The following is a 9,785-nucleotide window of genomic DNA, read 5'->3' as shown; positions in this document are numbered from 1 at the left end:
AGATAAGTGAAGGTCTAGGCATCATGTTCAGCCAGACGTTGTGGGCCGAAGGGCCTGTTCTTGAGCTGTACTGATGGACTGTTTTCCTGGAGTGAGAGGCTGAGTGGTGACGTGATAATGTTTATAAAATGAGAATTGATAGGGTAGATAATCACAGTCTTTTTTCTGGTTCCAAGCCAGAAGTCATACACCCCAAGATATTTCCCTATCGAGGCCCTGCCTTGTGGAGAGGATACATTTTATGGGCTCTCTGGATCACTCCTGCTTCTGCCTTCTTTCCTCATGATTGCTTTCAGAGCATTGTAAAGGGATCCTGAGGTGCAACTTTTCCACACAGTGTGTGGTGTGTTTATGGAACAATATCTTTCACACAGAGGACGGTGGGAAAGAGAACAAACCGCTAGAGGAGATAGGTGAAGCAGGTGCTACAACAACATTTAGAGGTCATTTGCACAGGTTTTTGGCAAGGAAAGGTTTGGATGGATGGGGCCAAATGCAGGCAATGGACTAGCTCAGCAAGCCACCACAGTTGGGCCGAAGGTCTTGTTTCTGTGCTGTCTAATTATGTGATCCAGTGATTGGTCAGTATTACATACCAGTGATCACAGCCATCACCAATTCTTTCTCACTGTTATAGGTTGCTGATCAATGTTATTGATTATTGGTCACCTTTCTCACTGTCCAGCACACACCACTTTTGGTGTCATCTGCAAACTTATGAATCCGCCACTTAAACTCTCATTGAATGATGTTGTTGTTCATCCTTCGGGTTGGAAGATGACCATGACTTCACTTTCAGTTGGAGGATTGGTGACTGTGGGACCGGAAGTGGCTGGTGAGGCCAATCCGGGCCCGGAAGGCACGCCCACACGTAGGACACAAGTGGATGAGTGCTGCAGTGGAAGTGGAGGTAGCCCGGGCCTTGCGCGCGGTGCGTTTCCTCTGGGCCTCTGCAGTGCATCTGTTCTCAGCTGCACGGGCTCCTGTGGTGAGCTTGCTACGCCAGGTTGGACGGTCCAGAGCAAGAGACTCCCAAGTGCTGAGGTTGATGTCCAAGTCTTTGAGGGACACTTTGAGGCAGTCCTTAAACCGTTTCTTCTGTCCTCCTACTGAGCCCTTGCCCTGACACAGTTCTCCATACAGAAGCTGTTTTAGCAGTCGCCTCTTGGGCATTCTGACGACATGGCCTGCCCATCTGGCTTGGGCTTTCCATAGGAGGGTGTGGACGCTGGGGATTCCGGCCCGTTCCAAGACCTCTGTGTCGGGAATTTTGTCCTGCCATCTGATGTGAAGGAGTCTACGTAGGCAGCTCAAGTGAAAGTGGTTGAGCTCTTTGGCATGTCTGCTGTAGACAGTCCAGATCACACACGCATAGAGAAGAGTGGTGAGTACCACTGCACGGTAGACCTTCAGCTTACACTCTCATTGAATGATGAATACAGATGATGAGCAACAATGGATCCAACACCAATCCCTGTGGTACACGACCGCCAATCTGAACACAACCCTTTGCCACTGACCACTCACTCCTTCCAACAAACACATTTTGCATCAAATTTGTTCACTGATGCTGATCCCGCGATTTCTGGCATTCTGGACTAACTGACCACGTGGGACTTTGTCAAAGGCCTTGTTGAAGTTCACAGAGATAACATGCACCACCCTGCCCTGTCAATCTTCTGTCAACTCCTCAAAAGCCCCAAGCTAGTTCTGAGTTGATTCCCCGCACACTCACAGTGCGACAGTCACCAATCAGGCCTTGCCTTTACAAATGTCGCCGGCCCTGTCTCGGACAATCCCTGCCTGTAGACCCAGCTCATTGTTGATGCTCCTTAAATCAAGGCTCAATATTAACCACTCTCCAGTCTTCTGGTCCCTCCCCATGGCTAACAAAGTTACAGAAATGTCTGCCAAGACCCCAGCAGTTTTCGATTTTCAACAACGGTCCACACACACTCCGTCACATCTGAGGATTCAGCCACCTTTATGACCGCCAGGACTGCCAATACTTCCACATATTGTCAACATTGACAGCACCGCTCTTCCTGAGATTCCATGTCCTCCATACACACGGCACTGCCCCTATCTCGCCTCTCCCACCTCTCTGATTCCTGCCCCCCTCCCCTATCTGACCCTACATGCCCCTCCCCTACCTGCTCCCCACCCTACCTGCCCCCTCCTTTACCTGCTCCCCTCCCCAACCGTCCCCCTCCCCTACCTGCCCCCCTACCCTACCTCTCCCCTCCCCTACCTGCCCCCCTCCCCTATCTGCCTCCCCTCCCCTACCTGCCTCCCCTCCCCTACCTGCCTCCCCTCCCCACCTGCTCCCCTCCTACCTGCCCCCTCCCCTACCTGCCCCTTCCCCTACCTGCCTCCCCTCCCCTACCTGCCCCCTCCCCTCCCCTACCCTACCTGCCCTCTCCCCTCCCCTACCCTCGGAAGGCAGTGGAGGCCAATTCTCTGGATGCTTTCAAGAGAGTTCAATAAAGCTCTTAATGATGGCGGAGTCAGGGGGTATGGGGAGAAGGCAGGAACGGGGTACTGATTGTGGATGATCAGCCATGATCACAGTGAATGGCGGTGCTGGCTCAATGGCCCGATTGGCCTCCTCCTGCACCTATTGTCTATTGTTTGTGGAGGGTGTGAGCTATAGGGAAAGGTTGAGTAGACTGAATCTCTGTTCCTTGGAGCGCAGGAGGGTGAAGGGTGATCTTATAGTGGTGTACAGAATCATGAGAGGAATAGATCGGGTAGATGTACAGAAGATCTTGTCCAGAGTAGGGGAATCGAGGACCAGAGGCCGTAGGTTCAAGAAGGGGAAAATATTTAATAGGAATCTGAGGGGTAACTTTTCCACACAGAGGGTGGTGGGTGTATGGAATGAGCTGCCAGAGGAGGTAGTTGAGGCTGGGACTATCCCACCGTTTAAGAAACAGTTAGACGGGTACATGGATAGGACAGGTTTGGAGGCATATGGACCAAGCGCTGGCAAGTAGGACGAGTAACTGCGACATGTTGGCTGGTGTGGGCAGGTTGGGCCGAAGGGCCTGTTTCCACACCGTATCACTCTGATTTGGCAAGAACCCGTTCTCCCGCCCACGCTCTGAGTTCCACCGTTACCTCCCTCACCCTTTGCCAGGTTGTGGCTGCTCGGCGATTAACCCATTGATCATCGCCGTTGGACACTGCCTGCTGCCGCTGTGGGTGAGGCATCGACAAACTCTTCTCTCTGCAGACTGATTGTTATCACCATGTTTGTGCAGCGCAGTAAAGGTTATCATCTCCATCTGTCAGAGTTTGTGGAAGATGTGTACTGAGGTCAGGTCTGTCTGAAAAAGCACCTGTTCTCTAGACACAAGAAGGTACAGATTCTAATCATGCAAACCGCACATTGCCGCTGAAGTTAGCAGCTGAACCGAGTGGGTTAAAGAGAACTGAGCTACCATCAGCCAAACACCTCACACCTTCTCCAAGCCAACAATGGACCATTGTGGGCTCCAGCTTTCCTTCATCATCTTTGCTGGCTTTGATGGGGGGTGGGATGGGGAGCTGCGGGGATGTTCAGTGCGATGGGTCGACAACGGCGGCTCTCCCACCGTCGGCCCTCGGGGGGCCAGAGCATGTTGCTGCCCGATGCTGCTGGACTCTGGGCGGCGAGGGGAAGGCGCTAGGCCTCGGCCTCCACCAACGCCTGGCCTCACGGCCGCTGCTGCCTTCCCCCCTGGCCCAACCTCACGGTTATCCGGTCACGTCCAGGCACAGGCCCTGGCTCCAGCAGCTTGCCCCGGCACCAGGCCTGGCTCTCCCGCCGCTACGGAACCGGCAAACCCGCCCGCAAGAGACAAGCGCCTCATAGAGGTCCAGCCCGAAGATGGTGACGTTTCGGGTCGAGACATATGCTGGTTTAAATGGAAGGAAGGCACAGGAATCTGAGGGGTAACTGTTTCACACAAAGGGTGGTGGGTGTATGGAACAAGCTGCCCGAGGAGGTAGTTGAGGCTGGGACTATCCCAACATCTAAGAAACAGACAGGTACATGGATAGGACAGGTTTGGAGGGATATGGACCAAGCGCAGGCAGGTGGGGCTAGTGTAGCTGAGACAAGTTGGCCGGTGTGGGCAAGTTGGGCAGATGTTTCCATGCTGTATCACTCTGTGACTATTGATGTTGGCCGCTGTGTCCACAAGCAGGTTACCAGGAGACCTCTGTATTCCGCACTCACGTCTGCACTCAGATTCAGATGTTTCAACGCGCAGCATCAGAAGATGCAGAGGATTGAGTCCCAGCCTCCTCAACCTCTCTGTGTAGCTCAGACCTTCTGGCAACATCCTTGTAAATCTTCTCCCTATCCTTTCCTTAAATCAGCCCTGTGTCCCACTGCCTCTGGGTCATGTGTGGCCAAGGCCTGACACATGTGTTGGAAATGTTGGGGTGGGCAGCACCGGTCACTGAAATCGCTGCCCACACTGGTAATCCCGCAGTTATATTCACAACAGTCCCAGTGTGAACAGTTGGATTCACAAGAGTCCCAGTGTTGAACGGTGAGTGTGCAGGTGGAGTGTCTCAGTGAGATCGGCGGTAGGTGTGTGCAGGGGGTGAGTGTGCAGTATGAGTGTGCAGAGTGCAGGGTGGGTGTGCAGGGTGTGTGTGCAGTGTGAGTGTGCAGTGTGAGTGTGCAGTGTGAGTGTGAGTGTGCAGTGTGAGTGTGCAGGGTGAGTGTGCAGAGTGCAGTGTGAGTGTGCAGTGCGAGTGTGCAGTGCGAGTGTGCAGTGCGGGTGTGCAGTGCGAGTGTGCAGGGGGAGTGTGCAGGGGGAGAGTGCAGTGCGAGTGTGCAGTGCGAGTGTGCAGTGCGGGTGTGCAGTGTGAGAGTGCAGTGTGAGTGTGCAGTGCGAGTGTGCAGTGTGAGTGTGCAGGGTGGATGTGCAGGGTGAGTGTGCAGAGTGCAGTGTGAGTGTGCAGTGCGAGTGTGCAGTGTGAGTGTGCAGTGCGAGTGTGCAGTGTGAGTGTGCAGGGTGGATGTGCAGGGTGAGTGTGCAGTGCGAGTGTGCAGTGCGAGTGTGCAGTGCGGGTGTGCAGTGTGAGTGTGCAGAGTGCAGTGTGAGTGTGCAGTGCGAGTGTGCAGTGCGAGTGTGCAGTGCGAGTGTGCAGTGCGGGTGTGCAGTGCGGGTGTGCAGTGTGAGTGTGCAGGGGGAGTGTGCAGGGGGAGAGTACCAGTGAGCGCGGCGGTGGGTGTGTCTGGCCGCCGGAGTGGGAAGTTCAGGCGTAATTCAACATAACCCGCACTCTTTGCGGAGTGAGAACAGACTGCGGCTGACACACTCTGACTGCGGATCAGTAACCGGGGAGAGAGCGCGGGGACACCGGGAGTTGTGCGGATGGGAGACGGAGCCGGAGCGGGTGCGGGCGGGGACGACATCTGGGTGAGTAACCGGTGCTTGCGACCGATTCAGGGCGCTGCGGGGCGGGGTGGGGAAGAGAGGGATAGCGGGGTGGGGGAGAGAGGGCCAGAGGATGGAGCAGAGGGGTGGGGGAGAGAGGGCCAGATGGGGTGGGGGAGAGAGGGACAGATGGGTGGGGGAGAGAGGGGGAGAGGGGGTGGGGAGAGGAGAGGAGAGCGAGAGAGAAGTGGGGGAGTGGGAGGTAGTGAAGAGAATGTCAGACGTAGCCACGGACACAGGCCATTCTGCACATCTGGCCCATGCTGACCCAAATGCCCATCTAAACTAGTCCCACTTTCGCCAGTTTTGCCCATATTTCCCAAACCTTTCCTATTCATGTACTTATCCAAGTCTTTTAAATGTTGTTATAGTCCCTGCCTCATCGACCTCCTCCGGCAGCTCGTTCCATACACCCAACACCATTATAATGAAAAGGTTGCTCCTCAGGATGTTATTAAATCTTTCACCCTCTCACCTTAAACGCATGTTCTCTACTTCTTGACTCCCCAACTCTGGGTAAAAGACTGCGAATCCCCCCAATCACTGTTGTCCACCTCCATGGGATCGTCTCCTCGTCTTTTGCACTCCAATTAATAAAGTCCCGGCTCTACACTAAAAACCCTGCCCGCGTATCGCCTTTAAATGTTGCTTCTCGCCTTAATGTTCTGCCCTCAACACCTTGAACAATCTGTTGTGTCACTTGTGAACAGAGACAATGCCAACATTTCTGTCAGGGTCGCTTTCCGCAATGTCCTCGGGCAGATTAGCCTCTTTAATAATGTGAATTTGTTCCACTCGTCACTGTTAATTTCCTTTAATCCCTCTGCTAATCCCTGTTGGTCTCTGTTGGTCTCTGTTGGCCGCTGATGGTGCGTATGTGTCAGTAGTGATCTCTGCTGGTGCCTGTTGGTCTCTGCGTGTTAGTGATGATCTCTGCTAGTTTCTCTGCAGCAATGCTAGTGCCTGTTGGTCGCTGTTGGTGCGTTTGTGTCAGTGGTGTTCCCTGCTGGTCCCTGCTGGTCTCTGTGGAACAGTGCTGGTCCCTGCTGGTCTCTGTGGGACAGTGCTGGTCCCTGCTGGTCTCTGCGGGATAGTGCGGGTCCCTGCTGGTCTCTGAAACAGTGTTGGTCCCTGCCGGTCTCTGTGGGACAGTGCTAGACCCTGCTGGTCTCTGTGGGACAGTGCTGGTTCCTGCTGGTCTCTGTGGGATAGTGCGGGTCCCTGCTGGTCCCTGCGGGATCTGGGTCCCTGCTGGTCTCTGTGGGACAGTGCTAGTCCCTGCTGGTCTCTGTGGGACAGTGCCGAGTCCGCTGAGCTGCAGCTGATGTTGGTGGGCTGTGATTTTGCAGATGTCTCCGACAGTCGAGGAGTTCAGCACCTACACGCAGGACTACTCCGACTTCCCGCTGCTGTGCGACAAGGGCGATGTGCAGATTGTGGTCAGTTTGCTGAAGCCGTGCGTCTACTTGCTGGTCTTCACCCTGGGGGTGCTGGGGAACGGGCTAGTAGTGGCCACCTACGCGCAACACCAGCGGTTGTTGGTCACTGACGTCTACCTGCTCAACCTGTCCGTGGCCGACCTGCTGTTTCTGTTCACGTTGCCATTCCTTGCCGCCGCCTCCCAGCACGGCTGGGTGTTCGGGCCGGTGCTGTGCGCGTTGGTACACACCGTGTACAAGGTGAACCTTTACAGCGGCTTCCTGCTGCTCATGTGTGTCAGTATCGACCGCTACTTCTCCATCGTGTGGGCCCGAGCAGCGCGGAGACTGCGGTCTCGCCAGATGCGCCTCTGCCGCCACATCTGTCTAGCCGTCTGGCTCAGCTCGCTGCTCCTCAGTGTCCCACACCTCCTCTACAGCCGGGTGGAGCAGCACCGCGCCCGCCTCTGCTTCCTCGCCTACCCCGCCGGCCTCAACAGCTGGATGCGGGTGACCACTCCAGCCGTCCAGATGCTGCTGGGCTTCCTGCTACCTCTTCTGGTCATGACCTTCTGTTACTCGGTGATCGTCTGCACCTTGCTGCAGGTGCCCCGCTTCGGGAAACACAGGACGGTCCGCATGGTCCTGCTGGTCGTGCTGGTCTTCGTCCTGTGCCAAACGCCCTACAACATCGTGCTGCTGATGGACACAGTGGGCGGTGGCGGCGTGGGGTTGACGTGCGAGCAGAATAGGCGGCGTGACTTGTGGCTACAGATGACTAGCAGCCTCGCCTACACTCGCTGTTGCCTCAACCCGCTGCTCTATGCCTTTGTGGGCGTCAAGTTCCGCCGCAACTTGCGCCGGTGCCTGGGTCGCTGGCGCTGGAGAGTGGGGCCGATCGGCCTCAGTCCCAGCCGCGCTTTCAACTTCCACACCGACTCCAGCAGCACCGCGGTCTGGTAGAGCCTCCGCTGCTCCGGGCGGAGGGGGGGGGGCTTGGTTAGGAGGTGTGTGTGGGGGGGGGGGCGGGGATGGGGGGGGGGGATGGGAGGGGGGGGATGGGCGGGGAGGGGGTGGGAGGTGTGTGTGTGGGGGGGGGGGGCGCGGATGGGGGGAGGGCTGGGGTGGGAGGTGTGTGTGGGGGGAGCGGGGAGGGGGGGGATGGGCGGGGAGGGGTGGTGGGAGGTGTGTGTGTGTGGGGGGGGGGGGGGGGCGGGGAGGGGGTTGGGCGGGGAGGGGGTGTGTGTGTGGTGGGGGGGGGTGGTGGTGGGCGGGGGGGTGGGCTGGGGTAGGAGGTGTGTGTGTGTGGGGGGGTGAGCTGGGGTAGGAGGTGTGTGGTGTGTGTGGGGGGGGGTGGGGTGGGCTTGGGGTGTGTGTGGGGGGGTGAGCTGGGGTCGGAGGTGTGTGGTGTGTGTGGGGGGGGTGGGGTGGGCTTGGGGTGGGCGGGGGGGGTGAGCTGGGGTAGGAGGTGTGTGGTGTGTGTGGGAGGGGTGGGGTGGGGTGGGCTTGGGGTGGGCGGGGGGGGTGAGCTGGGGTAGGAGGTGTGTGTGTGTGGGGGGGGGCGGGAGGGGGTTGGGCGGGGAGGGTGTGTGTGTGTGGTGGGGGGGGGGTGGTGGTGGGCGGGGGGTGGGCTGGGGTAGGAGGTGTGTGTGTGTGGGGGGGGGGTGGTGGTGGGCGGGGGTGGGGTGGGCTGGGGGTAGGAGGTGCGTGTGTGTGGGGGGGGTGAGCTGGGGTAGGAGGTGTGTGGTGTGTGTGGGGGGGGGGTGGGGTGGGCTTGGGGTGGCGGGGGGTGAGCTGGGGTAGGAGGTGTGTGTGTGGGGGAGGGGGGGGGAGATCGAGTACGAGACCCGGGATCGGGAGCGTGATCCAAATCAGCCCCGTCCCGGTGAAACCCCGTAACATTCTTCTAAAGCTTGTTTGCCCCCTCTCCATTCCCCCTTGATTAGTCCTACACATCTATACCCCAGAACGTCGCTGCCAGTCCTGTCTCTCCCCCAGCCATGTTTCTATAATATTCGTGTCCCATGTACCTGGAGTCGTTCAGCGGAACAGGCAGCATCTCTGGAGAGAAGGAATGGTGACGTTTCAGGTCGAGACCCTTCCTCAGAGTGCCTGTCCCACGGAGTTACTCCAGCTTTTTGTGTCCATCTTCGGTTTAAACCAGCAACTGCGGTTGCTTCTTACACCCCCCCCCCCCCAGTCCATTAGCACAGGCGTCCACATCCTTGAAGCATTGAAACAAGTCCAGTTTGAACCACCAGTCTTGATACCTACCGTGTTCCTGCCTGTCCTGAGCACGGAACTTACTCTCCCGAACGTCTATTTGTCCCAGCCTTCCCTACTGCTCTGGGTCCCATTGAGTCCCTGTTTACCTCGCACCATACTCCACGACCAGGAGTGACCTGATCGTGTATCCGTGTACACTCATACCCACTGCGCCAGGTGTGGTCTGACCCATACCCACTGCGCCAGGTGTGGTCTGACCCATATACACGGCGCCAGGTGTGGTCTGACCCATACCCACTGCTCCAGGTGTGGTCTGACTCATACCCACTGCGCCAGGTGTGGTCTGACCCATATACACGGCGCCAGGTGTGGTCTGACCCATATACACGGCGCCAGGTGAGGTCTGAACCATTCCCACTGCTCCAGGTGAGGCTGCTCCAGGTCGTGGCAATTGTAAAAAAATGCTACTGTATTTTAACCTTTTGATAATAAAGGTCAGTGTTGCATCCATAGTCAGTGTTGCATTGGGGAGGGGGGGGAGAGGGGGGAGGGGGGGGGAGAGAGAGGGGGGGAGAGGAGAGGGGGGAGAGAGAGGAGGGGAGAGAGAGAGGGAGGGGGAGGAGAGAGAGGAGGGGGAGAGTGAGGGGAGAGAGAAGGAGGGGAGAGGGAGAGAGGAGGGGGAGGAGAGAGAGAGGAGGGTGAG

The 9,785-nt window shown here is 57.3% G+C and overlaps 1 pseudogene; it reads left to right on the top strand.

Moving 5' to 3' along the window:
- Positions 1-6,787: 6,787 nt before the first annotated feature.
- LOC144607521 (C-C chemokine receptor type 7 pseudogene) lies at positions 6,788-7,819 on the top strand (annotated as a pseudogene).
- Positions 7,820-9,785: the final 1,966 nt, after the last annotated feature.

Source organism: Rhinoraja longicauda, chromosome 29 (assembly GCF_053455715.1).
Source record: "Rhinoraja longicauda isolate Sanriku21f chromosome 29, sRhiLon1.1, whole genome shotgun sequence".
Classification (NCBI taxonomy): Eukaryota; Metazoa; Chordata; class Chondrichthyes; order Rajiformes; family Arhynchobatidae; genus Rhinoraja; species Rhinoraja longicauda.
The sequence above is the reverse complement of the archived record's forward strand: the minus strand, read 5'-3'. Positions and strand labels throughout refer to the sequence as shown.